This window comes from Sus scrofa, chromosome 18, assembly GCF_054392235.1.
Source record: "Sus scrofa isolate SSC_HxYL_T2T_F1_AM1 chromosome 18, Sscrofa_HxYL_maternal_Yorkshire_Landrace_v2.0, whole genome shotgun sequence".
Lineage (NCBI taxonomy): Eukaryota > Metazoa > Chordata > Mammalia > Artiodactyla > Suidae > Sus > Sus scrofa.
Window position 1 is genome coordinate 2,909,790 of NC_139400.1, and position 17,817 is coordinate 2,927,606.

The following is a 17,817-nucleotide window of genomic DNA, read 5'->3' on the forward strand; positions in this document are numbered from 1 at the left end:
ATCGGGATGCATTTAACCACGCTGCATGGATTACACTGCATTCAATGACGCTGCATGGAATCCACTGCATTCAATCGGGATGCTTTGGGGCATGCTTCATGAAATCCACTGCATTCAATCATGCTGCATGGAATCCACTGCATTCAATAGGGTTCCATTTCTTCACGCTGAATGGAATACAGTGCATGCAATCACGCTGCATTGACTCCACTTGATAAAATCGGGATCCATTGCGCCACAATGCATGGAATCCTCTGAATTCAATGACGCTGCATGGAATCCACTGCAATCAATCGGGATGCTTTGGGCCATGGTGCATAAAATCCACTGCATGCAATCATGCTGCATGGAATCCACTGCATTCAATAGGGTTCCATTGCTTCACGCTGCATGGAATCCACTGCATTCAATCACGCTGCATGGAATCCACTGCATTCAATCGGGATGCATTTTACCACGCTGCATGGAGTACACTGCATTCAATCACAATGCATGTAATCCACTGCATTCAATCTGGATGCATTGGGCCATGCTGCATAAAATCCACTGCATTCAATCGTGCTGCATAAAATCCACTGCATTCAATTGGGTTCCATTTCGTAACACTACATGGAATACACTGCATTCAATAACGCTGTATGGAATAAACTGCATTCAATCAGGATGCATTTAACCACGCTGCATGGATTACACTTCATTCAATCACAATGCATGGAATCCACTGCATTCTATCAGGATGCTTTGGGCCATGCTGCATAAAATCCACTGCATTCAATAGGGTTCCATTTCTTCACGCTGCATGGAATCCACTGCATTCAATAGGGTTCCATTCCTTCACGCTGCATGGAATCCACCTCATTCAATAGGGATGCATTTTACCACGCTGCATGGATTACACTGCATTCAATCGCAATGCATAGAATCCACTGCATTCAATCGGGGTGCATTTTACACCGCTGAATGAAATCCACTGCATTTAATCACGCTGCATGTAATCCATGGAATTTAATCGGGATTCATTTTACTAAGCTGTATGGAATCGACTGTATTTAATCACGCTGCATGGAATCAACTGCATTCAATCGGGATTCATTTTACAAGGCTGCATGGAGTTCACTGCATTCAATCACAATGCATGGAATCCACTGCATTCAATCGGGATAATTTGGGCCATGCTGCATAAAATCCACTGCATTCAATCATGCTGCATGGAATCCACTGCATTCGACCATGCTGAATAAAATCCCATGCATTAAATATAGTTCAATTTCTTCACGCTGCATGGAATCCACTGCATTCAATCAGAATCCATTTTACAACGCTGCATGTATTACACTGTTTCAATCACGCTGCATGGAATCCACTGCATTCAATCGGGATGCTTTCGGCCATGCTACATAAAATACACTGCATTCAATCATGCTGCATAATATCCGCTCCATAGTATCCCCTGCATTCATTCATGCTGTAAAAAAACCACTGCATTCAATAAGGTTCCATTTCTTCACGATGCATGTTATACACTGCATTCAATCATGCTGCATTTAATTCACTGCATTCAATCGGGATGCATTTTACCACGCTGCATGGATTACACTGCATTCAATCACAATGCATGGACTCCACCGCATAAAATCGGGATCCATTGCGCCACAATGCATGGAATCCTCTGCATTCAATGACGCTGCATGGAATCCACTGCATTCAAAAGGGATGGTTTGGGCCATGCTGCATAAAATCCACTGCATTCAATCGGGATGCATTGGGCCTCTCTGCATGGACTCCACAGCATTACATCTGGCTGCATGGACTCCACTGCATTATATCTCGCTGCATGTAATCCTCTGCATTCAATGACGCTGCATGGAATCCACTGCATTCAATCGGGATGCATTTTACCAGGCTGCATGGAATCCACTGCATTCAATCGGGATGCATTGGGCCTCACTGCATGGACTCCACTGCATTCAATCGGGATCCATTGCACCACAATGAATGGAATCCTCTGCATTCAATGACGCTACATGTAATCCACTGCTACCAATCGGGATGCATTTTACCAGGCTTCATGGAATGCACTGCATTCAATCACGCTGCATGGAATCCACTGCTTTCAATCGGAATTCATTTTACCACGCTGCATGGATTACACTGCATTCAATCACAATGCATGGAATCCACTGCATTCAATGAAGCTGCATGGAATCCACTGCATTCAATCGGGATGCTTTGGGCCAGGCTGAATAAAATCCACTGCATTCACTCGGGATGCATGGGCCTCGCTGCATGGACTCCACTGCATTAAATCTCGCTGCATGGAATCCTCTGCATTCAATGATGCTACATGGAATCCACTGCGCTCAATCAGGATGCATTTTACAACGCTGCATGTATTACAATGCATTCAATCACAATGCATGGAATCCACTGCATTCAATCGGGATGCTTTCAGCCATGCTGCATAAAATCCACTACATTCAATTGGGATGCATTGGGTCTCACTGCATGGACTCCACCGCATAAAATCGGGATCCATTGCGCAACAATGCATGGAATCCTCTGCATTCAATGACGCTGCATTGAATCCACTGCATTCAATCGGGATGCTTTGGGCCATTCTGCATAAACTGCACTGCAATCAATAGGGTTCCCTTTCTTCATGCTGCATGGAATACACTGATATCAATCACGCTGCATGGAATCCACTGCATTCAATCAGGAGGCATTTTACCAAGCTGCATGGAATCCACTGCATTTAATCACGCTGCATGGAATCCACTGCATTCAATCAGGATGCATTTTTCCAGGGTGCATGGAATCCACTGCATTCAATAATGCTGCAGGAAACCACTGCATTCTATCATGCTGCATGGAATCCACTGCATTAAATAGGGTTCCATTTCTTCACCCTGCATGGAATCCACTGCATTCAATCACGCTGCATGTAAACCACTGCATTCAATCGGGATGCATTTAACCAGGCTGCATGGAATCCATGCATTCATCACGCTGCATGGACTCCACTGCATACAATCGGGATCCATTGCGCCACAAGGCATGGAATACTCTGCATTCAATCGGGATGCTTTGGGCCATGCTGCATAAAATCTACTGCATTCAATCATGCTGCATGAAATCCACTGCATTGAATGACGCTGCATAAAATCCACTGCATTCAATAGGGTTCCATTTCTTCACACTTCATGGAATACTGCATTCAATCACGCTTCATGGAATCCACTGCATTCAATCGGGATGAATTTTACAACCCTGAATGGAGTACACTGCATTCAATCACAATGCATGGAATCCACTGCATTCCATCGGGATGCTTTGGGCCATGCCTCATAAAATCCACTGAATTCAATCGGGATGCCTTGGGCCTCGCTGCATGGACTCCACTGCATACAATCAGGATCCATTGCGCCACAATGCATGGAATCCTCGCATTCATTGACGCTGCATGTAATCCAATGTATTCAATCGGGATGCTTTGGGCCATGCTGCATAAAATCCACTACATTCAATCATGCTTCATGGAATCCACTGCACTCAATCATGCTGCATAAAATCCACTGCATACAATAGGGTTCCATAACTTCACACTGTATGGAATACACTTCATTCCATCACGCTGCATGGAATCCACTGCATTTAATCGGGATGCATTTTACCACGCTGCATGGATTACACTGCATTCAATCATGCTGCAGGGAATCCACTGTATTCAATCGGGATGTTTTGAGCCATGCTGCTTAAAATCCACTGCATTCAATCAGGATGCATTTGGCCTCGCTGCATGGACTCCACTGCATAAAATCTGGATCCATTGCGCAACAATGCATGGAATCCTCTGCATTCAATGACGCTGCATGGAATCCAGTGCATTCAATCGGGATGTTTTGGGCCATGCTGCATATAATCCACTGCATTCAATCGGGATGCCTTGGGCCTCACTGCATGGACTCCACTGCATACAATCGGGATCCATTGCGCCACAATGCATGGAATCCTCTGCATTCAATGACGCTGCATGGAATCCACTGCATTCAATCGGGATGCTTTGGGCCATGCTGTATAAAATCCACTGCATCAATCATGCTGCATGGAATCCACTGCATTCAATCATGCTGCATAATATTCACTGCATTCAATAGTGTACCTTTTCTTCACACTGCATGAAATACACTGCATTCAATCACGCTGTATGGAATAAACTGCATTCAATCGGGATGCATTTAACCACGCTGCATGGATTACACTGCATTCAATGACGCTGCATGGAATCCACTGCATTCAATCGGGATGCTTTGGGGCATGCTTCATGAAATCCACTGCATTCAATCATGCTGCATGGAATCCACTGCATTCAATAGGGTTCCATTTCTTCACGCTGAATGGAATACAGTGCATGCAATCACGCTGCATTGACTCCACTTGATAAAATCGGGATCCATTGCGCCACAATGCATGGAATCCTCTGAATTCAATGACGCTGCATGGAATCCACTGCAATCAATCGGGATGCTTTGGGCCATGGTGCATAAAATCCACTGCATGCAATCATGCTGCATGGAATCCACTGCATTCAATAGGGTTCCATTGCTTCACGCTGCATGGAATCCACTGCATTCAATCACGCTGCATGGAATCCACTGCATTCAATCGGGATGCATTGGGCCATGCTGCATAAAATCCACTGCATTCAATCGTGCTGCATATAATCCACTGCATTCAATTGGGTTCCATTTCGTAACACTACATGGAATACACTGCATTCAACCACGCTGTATGGAATAAACTGCATTCAATCGGGATGCATTTAACCACGCTGCATGGATTACACTTCATTCAATCACAATGCATGGAATCCACTGCATTCTATCAGGATGCTTTGGGCCATGCTGCATAAAATCCACTGCATTCAATAGGGTTCCATTTCTTCACGCTGCATGGAATCCACTGCATTCAATAGGGTTCCATTCCTTCACGCTGCATGGAATCCACCTCATTCAATAGGGATGCATTTTACCACGCTGCATGGATTACACTGCATTCAATCGCAATGCATAGAATCCACTGCATTCAATCGGGGTGCATTTTACACCGCTGAATGAAATCCACTGCATTTAATCACGCTGCATGTAATCCATGGAATTTAATCGGGATTCATTTTACTAAGCTGTATGGAATCGACTGTATTTAATCACGCTGCATGGAATCAACTGCATTCAATCGGGATTCATTTTACAAGGCTGCATGGAGTTCACTGCATTCAATCACAATGCATGGAATCCACTGCATTCAATCGGGATAATTTGGGCCATGCTGCATAAAATCCACTGCATTCAATCATGCTGCATGGAATCCACTGCATTCGACCATGCTGAATAAAATCCCATGCATTAAATATAGTTCAATTTCTTCACGCTGCATGGAATCCACTGCATTCAATCAGAATCCATTTTACAACGCTGCATGTATTACACTGTTTCAATCACGCTGCATGGAATCCACTGCATTCAATCGGGATGCTTTCGGCCATGCTACATAAAATACACTGCATTCAATCATGCTGCATAATATCCGCTCCATAGTATCCCCTGCATTCATTCATGCTGTAAAAAAAACACTGCATTCAATAAGGTTCCATTTCTTCACGATGCATGTTATACACTGCATTCAATCATGCTGCATTTAATTCACTGCATTCAATCGGGATGCATTTTACCACGCTGCATGGATTAAACCGCATTCAATCACAATGCATGGAATCCACTGCATTCAATCGGGGTGATTTTGGCCATGCTGCATAAAATCCACTGCATTATTTCGGGATGCATTGGGCCTCACTGCATGGACTCCACTGCATACAATCGGGATCCATTGCGCCAAAATGCATTGAATCTTCTGCATTCAATGACGCTGCATGGAATCCACTGCATTCAATCGGGATGCTTTGGGCCATGCTGCATAAAATCCACTGCATTCAATCATGCTGCATGGAATCCACTGCATTCAATCATGCTGCATAAAATTCACTGCATTCAATAGGGTTTCATTTTTTCATGCTGCATGGAATCCACTGCATTCAATCATGCTGCATGGAATCCAATGCATTCCATCGGGATGCATTTTACCAGGCTGCATGGAATTCACTGCATTCAATCAACATGCACGGAATCCACTGCATTCAATCGGGATGCATTTTACTAGGCTGCATGGAATCCTCTGCATTCAATGATGCTGCATGGAATCCACTGCATTCAATCGGGATGTATTTTAACACGCTGCGTGGTATCCACCGCAATGAATAACGCTGCATGGAATCCAATGCATTCAATCGGGATGAATTTTAAAAGGCCGCATGGAATCCAGTGCATTCAATCAGGAACCATTGCGCCTTGATGCATGGAATTAGTGCATTCAATGAGAATCAATTGCACCACACTGCATGAAATCCACTGACTCAATCGGGATGTTTTGGGCCATGCTGCATAAAATCCACTGCATTCAACGGGATGCATTGGGCCTCGCTGAATGGACTCCACTGCATACAATCGGGATCCATTGCGCCAAAATGCAAGGAATCCTCTGCATTCAATGACGCTGCATGGAATCCACTGCATTCCATCGGGATGCATTTTACCATGCTGCATGGATTACACTGCATTCAATCACAATGCATGGAATCCACCGCATAAAATCGGGATCCATTGCGCCACAATGCATGGAATCCTCTGCATTCAATGACGCTGCATGGACTCCACTGCATTCAAAAGGGATGGTTTGGGCCATGCTGCATAAAATCCACTGCATTCAATCGGGATGCATTGGGCCTCTCTGCATGGACTCCACAGCATTACATCTGGCTGCATGGACTCCACTGCATTATATCTCGCTGCATGGAATCCTCTGCATTCAATGACGCTGCATGGAATCCACTGCATTCAATCGGGATGCATTTTACCAGGCTGCATGGAATCCACTGCATTCAATCGGGATGCATTGGGCCTCACTGCATGGACTCCACTGCATTCAATCGGGATCCATTGCACCACAATGAATGGAATCCTCTGCATTCAATGACGCTACATGTAATCCACTGCTACCAATCGGGATGCATTTTACCAGGCTTCATGGAATGCACTGCATTCAATCACGCTGCATGGAATCCACTGCTTTCAATCGGGATTCATTTTACCACGCTGCATGGATTACACTGCATTCAATCACAATGCATGGAATCCACTGCATTCAATGAAGCTGCATGGAATCCACTGCATTCAATCGGGATGCTTTGGGCCAGGCTGAATAAAATCCACTGCATTCACTCGGGATGCATGGGCCTCGCTGCATGGACTCCACTGCATTAAATCTCTCTGCATGGAATCCTCTGCATTCAATGACGCTACATGGAATCCACTGCGCTCAATCAGGATGCATTTTACAACGCTGCATGTATTACAATGCATTCAATCACAATGCATGGAATCCACTGCATTCAATCGGGATGCTTTCAGCCATGCTGCATAAAATCCACTACATTCAATTGGGATGCATTGGGTCTCACTGCATGGACTCCACCACATAAAATCGGGATCCATTGCGCAACAATGCATGGAATCCTCTGCATTCAATGACGCTGCATTGAATCCACTGCATTCAATCGGGATGCTTTGGGCCATTCTGCATTAACTCCACTGCATTCAATAGGGTTCCCTTTCTTCATGCTGCATGGAATACACTGATATCAATCACGCTGCATGGAATCCACTGCATTCAAACAGGAGGCATTTTACCAAGCTGCATGGAATCCACTGCATTTAATCACGCTGCATGGAATCCACTGCATTCAATCAGGATGCATTTTTCCAGGGTGCATGGAATCCACTGCATTCAATAATGCTGCAGGAAACCACTGCATTCTATCATGCTGCATGGAATCCACTGCATTAAATAGGGTTCCATTTCTTCACCCTGCATGGAATCCACTGCATTCAATCACGCTGCATGTAAACCACTGCATTCAATCGGGATGCATTTAACCAGGCTGCATGGAATCCATGCATTCATCACGCTGCATGGACTCCACTGCATACAATCGGGATCCATTGCGCCACAAGGCATGGAATACTCTGCATTCAATCGGGATGCTTTGGGCCATGCTGCATAAAATCTACTGCATTCAATCATGCTGCATGAAATCCACTGCATTGAATGACGCTGCATAAAATCCACTGCATTCAATAGGGTTCCATTTCTTCACACTTCATGGAATACTGCATTCAATCACGCTTCATGGAATCCACTGCATTCAATCGGGATGAATTTTACAACCCTGAATGGAGTACACTGCATTCAAACACGCTGCATGGAATCCACTGCATTCCATCGGGATGCTTTGGGCCATGCTGCATAAAATCCACTGAATTCAATCGGGATGCATTGGGCCTCGCTGCATGGACTCCACTGCATACAATCGGGATCCATTGCGCCACAATGCATGGAATCCTCTGCATTCAATCACGCTGCATGGAATCCACTGCATTCAATCGGGATGCTTTGGGCCATGCTGCATAAAATCCACTGCATTCAATCATGCTGCATGGAATCCACTGCACTCAATCATGTTGCATAAAATTCACTGCATTCAATAGGGTTTCATTTTTTCATGCTGAATGGAATCCAGTGCATTCAATCAGGCTGCATGGAATCCACTGCATTCGACCATGCTGAATAAAATCCCATGCATTAAATATAGTTCAATTTCTTCACGCTGCATGGAATCCACTGCATTCAATCAGAATCCATTTTACAACGCTGCATGTATTACACTGTTTCAATCACGCTGCATGGAATCCACTGCATTCAATCGGGATGCTTTCGGCCATGCTACATAAAATACACTGCATTCAATCATGCTGCATAATATCCGCTCCATAGTATCCCCTGCATTCATTCATGCTGTAAAAAAAACACTGCATTCAATAAGGTTCCATTTCTTCACGATGCATGTTATACACTGCATTCAATCATGCTGCATTTAATTCACTGCATTCAATCGGGATGCATTTTACCACGCTGCATGGATTAAACCGCATTCAATCACAATGCATGGAATCCACTGCATTCAATCGGGGTGATTTTGGCCATGCTGCATAAAATCCACTGCATTATTTCGGGATGCATTGGGCCTCACTGCATGGACTCCACTGCATACAATCGGGATCCATTGCGCCAAAATGCATTGAATCTTCTGCATTCAATGACGCTGCATGGAATCCACTGCATTCAATCGGGATGCTTTGGGCCATGCTGCATAAAATCCACTGCATTCAATCATGCTGCATGGAATCCACTGCATTCAATCATGCTGCATAAAATTCACTGCATTCAATAGGGTTTCATTTTTTCATGCTGCATGGAATCCACTGCATTCAATCATGCTGCATGGAATCCAATGCATTCCATCGGGATGCATTTTACCAGGCTGCATGGAATTCACTGCATTCAATCAACATGCACGGAATCCACTGCATTCAATCGGGATGCATTTTACTAGGCTGCATGGAATCCTCTGCATTCAATGATGCTGCATGGAATCCACTGCATTCAATCGGGATGTATTTTAACACGCTGCGTGGTATCCACCGCAATGAATAACGCTGCATGGAATCCAATGCATTCAATCGGGATGAATTTTAAAAGGCCGCATGGAATCCAGTGCATTCAATCAGGAACCATTGCGCCTTGATGCATGGAATTAGTGCATTCAATGAGAATCAATTGCACCACACTGCATGAAATCCACTGACTCAATCGGGATGTTTTGGGCCATGCTGCATAAAATCCACTGCATTCAACGGGATGCATTGGGCCTCGCTGAATGGACTCCACTGCATACAATCGGGATCCATTGCGCCAAAATGCAAGGAATCCTCTGCATTCAATGACGCTGCATGGAATCCACTGCATTCCATCGGGATGCATTTTACCATGCTGCATGGATTACACTGCATTCAATCACAATGCATGGAATCCACCGCATAAAATCGGGATCCATTGCGCCACAATGCATGGAATCCTCTGCATTCAATGACGCTGCATGGACTCCACTGCATTCAAAAGGGATGGTTTGGGCCATGCTGCATAAAATCCACTGCATTCAATCGGGATGCATTGGGCCTCTCTGCATGGACTCCACAGCATTACATCTGGCTGCATGGACTCCACTGCATTATATCTCGCTGCATGGAATCCTCTGCATTCAATGACGCTGCATGGAATCCACTGCATTCAATCGGGATGCATTTTACCAGGCTGCATGGAATCCACTGCATTCAATCGGGATGCATTGGGCCTCACTGCATGGACTCCACTGCATTCAATCGGGATCCATTGCACCACAATGAATGGAATCCTCTGCATTCAATGACGCTACATGTAATCCACTGCTACCAATCGGGATGCATTTTACCAGGCTTCATGGAATGCACTGCATTCAATCACGCTGCATGGAATCCACTGCTTTCAATCGGGATTCATTTTACCACGCTGCATGGATTACACTGCATTCAATCACAATGCATGGAATCCACTGCATTCAATGAAGCTGCATGGAATCCACTGCATTCAATCGGGATGCTTTGGGCCAGGCTGAATAAAATCCACTGCATTCACTCGGGATGCATGGGCCTCGCTGCATGGACTCCACTGCATTAAATCTCTCTGCATGGAATCCTCTGCATTCAATGACGCTACATGGAATCCACTGCGCTCAATCAGGATGCATTTTACAACGCTGCATGTATTACAATGCATTCAATCACAATGCATGGAATCCACTGCATTCAATCGGGATGCTTTCAGCCATGCTGCATAAAATCCACTACATTCAATTGGGATGCATTGGGTCTCACTGCATGGACTCCACCACATAAAATCGGGATCCATTGCGCAACAATGCATGGAATCCTCTGCATTCAATGACGCTGCATTGAATCCACTGCATTCAATCGGGATGCTTTGGGCCATTCTGCATTAACTCCACTGCATTCAATAGGGTTCCCTTTCTTCATGCTGCATGGAATACACTGATATCAATCACGCTGCATGGAATCCACTGCATTCAAACAGGAGGCATTTTACCAAGCTGCATGGAATCCACTGCATTTAATCACGCTGCATGGAATCCACTGCATTCAATCAGGATGCATTTTTCCAGGGTGCATGGAATCCACTGCATTCAATAATGCTGCAGGAAACCACTGCATTCTATCATGCTGCATGGAATCCACTGCATTAAATAGGGTTCCATTTCTTCACCCTGCATGGAATCCACTGCATTCAATCACGCTGCATGTAAACCACTGCATTCAATCGGGATGCATTTAACCAGGCTGCATGGAATCCATGCATTCATCACGCTGCATGGACTCCACTGCATACAATCGGGATCCATTGCGCCACAAGGCATGGAATACTCTGCATTCAATCGGGATGCTTTGGGCCATGCTGCATAAAATCTACTGCATTCAATCATGCTGCATGAAATCCACTGCATTGAATGACGCTGCATAAAATCCACTGCATTCAATAGGGTTCCATTTCTTCACACTTCATGGAATACTGCATTCAATCACGCTTCATGGAATCCACTGCATTCAATCGGGATGAATTTTACAACCCTGAATGGAGTACACTGCATTCAAACACGCTGCATGGAATCCACTGCATTCCATCGGGATGCTTTGGGCCATGCTGCATAAAATCCACTGAATTCAATCGGGATGCATTGGGCCTCGCTGCATGGACTCCACTGCATACAATCGGGATCCATTGCGCCACAATGCATGGAATCCTCTGCATTCAATCACGCTGCATGGAATCCACTGCATTCAATCGGGATGCTTTGGGCCATGCTGCATAAAATCCACTGCATTCAATCATGCTGCATGGAATCCACTGCACTCAATCATGTTGCATAAAATTCACTGCATTCAATAGGGTTTCATTTTTTCATGCTGAATGGAATCCAGTGCATTCAATCAGGCTGCATGGAATCCACTGCATTCGACCATGCTGAATAAAATCCCATGCATTAAATATAGTTCAATTTCTTCACGCTGCATGGAATCCACTGCATTCAATCAGAATCCATTTTACAACGCTGCATGTATTACACTGTTTCAATCACGCTGCATGGAATCCACTGCATTCAATCGGGATGCTTTCGGCCATGCTACATAAAATACACTGCATTCAATCATGCTGCATAATATCCGCTCCATAGTATCCCCTGCATTCATTCATGCTGTAAAAAAACCACTGCATTCAATAAGGTTCCATTTCTTCACGATGCATGTTATACACTGCATTCAATCATGCTGCATTTAATTCACTGCATTCAATCGGGATGCATTTTACCACGCTGCATGGATTAAACCGCATTCAATCACAATGCATGGAATCCACTGCATTCAATCGGGGTGATTTTGGCCATGCTGCATAAAATCCACTGCATTAGTTCGGGATGCATTGGGCCTCACTGCATGGACTCCACTGCATACAATCGGGATCCATTGCGCCAAAATGCATTGAATCTTCTGCATTCAATGACGCTGCATGGAATCCACTGCATTCAATCGGGATGCTTTGGGCCATGCTGCATAAAATCCACTGCATTCAATCATGCTGCATGGAATCCACTGCATTCAATCATGCTGCATAAAATTCACTGCATTCAATAGGGTTTCATTTTTTCATGCTGCATGGAATCCACTGCATTCAATCATGCTGCATGGAATCCAATGCATTCCATCGGGATGCATTTTACCAGGCTGCATGGAATTCACTGCATTCAATCAACATGCACGGAATCCACTGCATTCAATCGGGATGCATTTTACTAGGCTGCATGGAATCCTCTGCATTCAATGATGCTGCATGGAATCCACTGCATTCAATCGGGATGTATTTTAACACGCTGCGTGGTATCCACCGCAATGAATAACGCTGCATGGAATCCAATGCATTCAATCGGGATGAATTTTAAAAGGCCGCATGGAATCCAGTGCATTCAATCAGGAACCATTGCGCCTTGATGCATGGAATTAGTGCATTCAATGAGAATCAATTGCACCACACTGCATGAAATCCACTGACTCAATCGGGATGTTTTGGGCCATGCTGCATAAAATCCACTGCATTCAACGGGATGCATTGGGCCTCGCTGAATGGACTCCACTGCATACAATCGGGATCCATTGCGCCAAAATGCAAGGAATCCTCTGCATTCAATGACGCTGCATGGAATCCACTGCATTCAATCGGGATGCATTTTACCACGCTGCATGGATTACACTGCATTCAATCACAATGCATGGACTCCACCGCATAAAATCGGGATCCATTGCGCCACAATGCATGGAATCCTCTGCATTCAATGACGCTGCATGGAATCCACTGCATTCAAAAGGGATGGTTTGGGCCATGCTGCATAAAATCCACTGCATTCAATCGGGATGCATTGGGCCTCTCTGCATGGACTCCACAGCATTACATCTGGCTGCATGGACTCCACTGCATTATATCTCGCTGCATGGAATCCTCTGCATTCAATGACGCTGCATGGAATCCACTGCATTCAATCGGGATGCATTTTACCAGGCTGCATGGTATCCACTGCATTCAATCAGGATGCATTGGGCCTCACTGCATGGACTCCACTGCATTCAATCGGGATCCATTGCACCACAATGAATGGAATCCTCTGCATTCAATGATGCTACATGTAATCCACTGCTACCAATCGGGATGCATTTTACCAGGCTTCATGGAATGCACTGCATTCAATCACGCTGCATGGAATCCACTGCTTTCAATCGGAATTCATTTTACCACGCTGCATGGATTACACTGCATTCAATCACAATGCATGGAATCCACTGCATTCAATGAAGCTGCATGGAATCCACTGCATTCAATCGGGATGCTTTGGGCCAGGCTGAATAAAATCCACTGCATTCACTCGGGATGCATGGGCCTCGCTGCATGGACTCCACTGCATTAAATCTCGCTGCATGGAATCCTCTGCATTCAATGACGCTACATGGAATCCACTGCGCTCAATCAGGATGCATTTTACAACGCTGCATATATTACAATGCATTCAATCACAATGCATGGAATCCACTGCATTCAATCGGGATGCTTTCAGCCATGCTGCATAAAATCCACTACATTCAATTGGGATGCATTGGGTCTCACTGCATGGACTCCACCGCATAAAATCGGGATCCATTGCGCAACAATGCATGGAATCCTCTGCATTCAATGACGCTGCATTGAATCCACTGCATTCAATCGGGATGCTTTGGGCCATTCTGCATAAACTGCACTGCAATCAATAGGGTTCCCTTTCTTCATGCTGCATGGAATACACTGATATCAATCACGCTGCATGGAATCCACTGCATTCAATCAGGAGGCATTTTACCAAGCTGCATGGAATCCACTGCATTTAATCACGCTGCATGGAATCCACTGCATTCAATCAGGATGCATTTTTCCAGGGTGCATGGAATCCACTGCATTCAATAATGCTGCAGGAAACCACTGCATTCTATCATGCTGCATGGAATCCACTGCATTAAATAGGGTTCCATTTCTTCACCCTGCATGGAATCCACTGCATTCAATCACGCTGCATGTAAACCACTGCATTCAATCGGGATGCATTTAACCAGGCTGCATGGAATCCATGCATTCATCACGCTGCATGGACTCCACTGCATACAATCGGGATCCATTGCGCCACAAGGCATGGAATACTCTGCATTCAATCGGGATGCTTTGGGCCATGCTGCATAAAATCTACTGCATTCAATCATGCTGCATGAAATCCACTGCATTGAATGACGCTGCATAAAATCCACTGCATTCAATAGGGTTCCATTTCTTCACACTTCATGGAATACTGCATTCAATCACGCTTCATGGAATCCACTGCATTCAATCGGGATGAATTTTACAACCCTGAATGGAGTACACTGCATTCAATCACAATGCATGGAATCCACTGCATTCCATCGGGATGCTTTGGGCCATGCCTCATAAAATCCACTGAATTCAATCGGGATGCCTTGGGCCTCGCTGCATGGACTCCACTGCATACAATCAGGATCCATTGCGCCACAATGCATGGAATCCTCGCATTCATTGACGCTGCATGTAATCCAATGTATTCAATCGGGATGCTTTGGGCCATGCTGCATAAAATCCACTACATTCAATCATGCTTCATGGAATCCACTGCACTCAATCATGCTGCATAAAATCCACTGCATACAATAGGGTTCCATAACTTCACACTGTATGGAATACACTTCATTCCATCACGCTGAATGGAATCCACTGCATTTAATCGGGATGCATTTTACCACGCTGCATGGATTACACTGCATTCAATCATGCTGCAGGGAATCCACTGTATTCAATCGGGATGTTTTGAGCCATGCTGCTTAAAATCCACTGCATTCAATCAGGATGCATTTGGCCTCGCTGCATGGACTCCACTGCATAAAATCTGGATCCATTGCGCAACAATGCATGGAATCCTCTGCATTCAATGACGCTGCATGGAATCCAGTGCATTCAATCGGGATGTTTTGGGCCATGCTGCATATAATCCACTGCATTCAATCGGGATGCCTTGGGCCTCACTGCATGGACTCCACTGCATACAATCGGGATCCATTGCGCCACAATGCATGGAATCCTCTGCATTCAATGACGCTGCATGGAATCCACTGCATTCAATCGGGATGCTTTGGGCCATGCTGTATAAAATCCACTGCATCAATCATGCTGCATGGAATCCACTGCATTCAATCATGCTGCATAATATTCACTGCATCAATAGTGTACCTTTTCTTCACACTGCATGAAATACACTGCATTCAATCACGCTGTATGGAATAAACTGCATTCAATCGGGATGCATTTAACCACGCTGCATGGATTACACTGCATTCAATGACGCTGCATGGAATCCACTGCATTCAATCGGGATGCTTTGGGGCATGCTTCATGAAATCCACTGCATTCAATCATGCTGCATGGAATCCACTGCATTCAATAGGGTTCCATTTCTTCACGCTGAATGGAATACAGTGCATGCAATCACGCTGCATTGACTCCACTTGATAAAATCGGGATCCATTGCGCCACAATGCATGGAATCCTCTGAATTCAATGACGCTGCATGGAATCCACTGCAATCAATCGGGATGCTTTGGGCCATGGTGCATAAAATCCACTGCATGCAATCATGCTGCATGGAATCCACTGCATTCAATAGGGTTCCATTGCTTCACGCTGCATGGAATCCACTGCATTCAATCACGCTGCATGGAATCCACTGCATTCAATCGGGATGCATTGGGCCATGCTGCATAAAATCCACTGCATTTAATCGTGCTGCATAAAATCCACTGCATTCAATTGGGTTCCATTTCGTAACACTACATGGAATACACTGCATTCAATCACGCTGTATGGAATAAACTGCATTCAATCGGGATGCATTTAACCACGCTGCATGGATTACACTTCATTCAATCACAATGCATGGAATCCACTGCATTCTATCAGGATGCTTTGGGCCATGCTGCATAAAATCCACTGCATTCAATAGGGTTCCATTTCTTCACGCTGCATGGAATCCACTGCATTCAATAGGGTTCCATTCCTTCACGCTGCATGGAATCCACCTCATTCAATAGGGATGCATTTTACCACGCTGCATGGATTACACTGCATTCAATCGCAATGCATAGAATCCACTGCATTCAATCGGGGTGCATTTTACACCGCTGAATGAAATCCACTGCATTTAATCACGCTGCATGTAATCCATGGAATTTAAACGGGATTCATTTTACTAAGCTGTATGGAATTGACTGTATTTAATCACGCTGCATGGAATCAACTGCATTCAATCGGGATTCATTTTACAAGGCTGCATGGAGTTCACTGCATTCAATCACAATGCATGGAATCCACTGCATTCAATCGGGATAATTTGGGCCATGCTGCATAAAATCCACTGCATTCAATCATGCTGCATGGAATCCACTGCATTCGACCATGCTGAATAAAATCCCATGCATTAAATATAGTTCAATTTCTTCACGCTGCATGGAATCCACTGCATTCAATCAGAATCCATTTTACAACGCTGCATGTATTACACTGTTTCAATCACGCTGCATGGAATCCACTGCATTCAATCGGGATGCTTTCGGCCATGCTACATAAAATACACTGCATTCAATCATGCTGCATAATATCCGCTCCATAGTATCCCCTGCATTCATTCATGCTGTAAAAAAACCACTGCATTCAATAAGGTTCCATTTCTTCACGATGCATGTTATACACTGCATTCAATCATGCTGCATTTAATTCGCTGCATTCAATCGGGATGCATTTTACCACGCTGCATGGATTACACTGCATTCAATCACAATGCATGGACTCCACCGCATAAAATCGGAATCCATTGCGCCACAATGCATGGAATCCTCTGCATTCAATGACGCTGCATGGACTCCACTGCATTCAAAAGGGATGGTTTGGGCCATGCTGCATAAAATCCACTGCATTCAATCGGGATGCATTGGGCCTCTCTGCATGGACTCCACATCATTACATCTGGCTGCATGGACTCCACTGCATTATATCTCGCTGCATGGAATCCTCTGCATTCAATGACGCTGCATGGAATCCACTGCATTCAATCGGGATGCATTT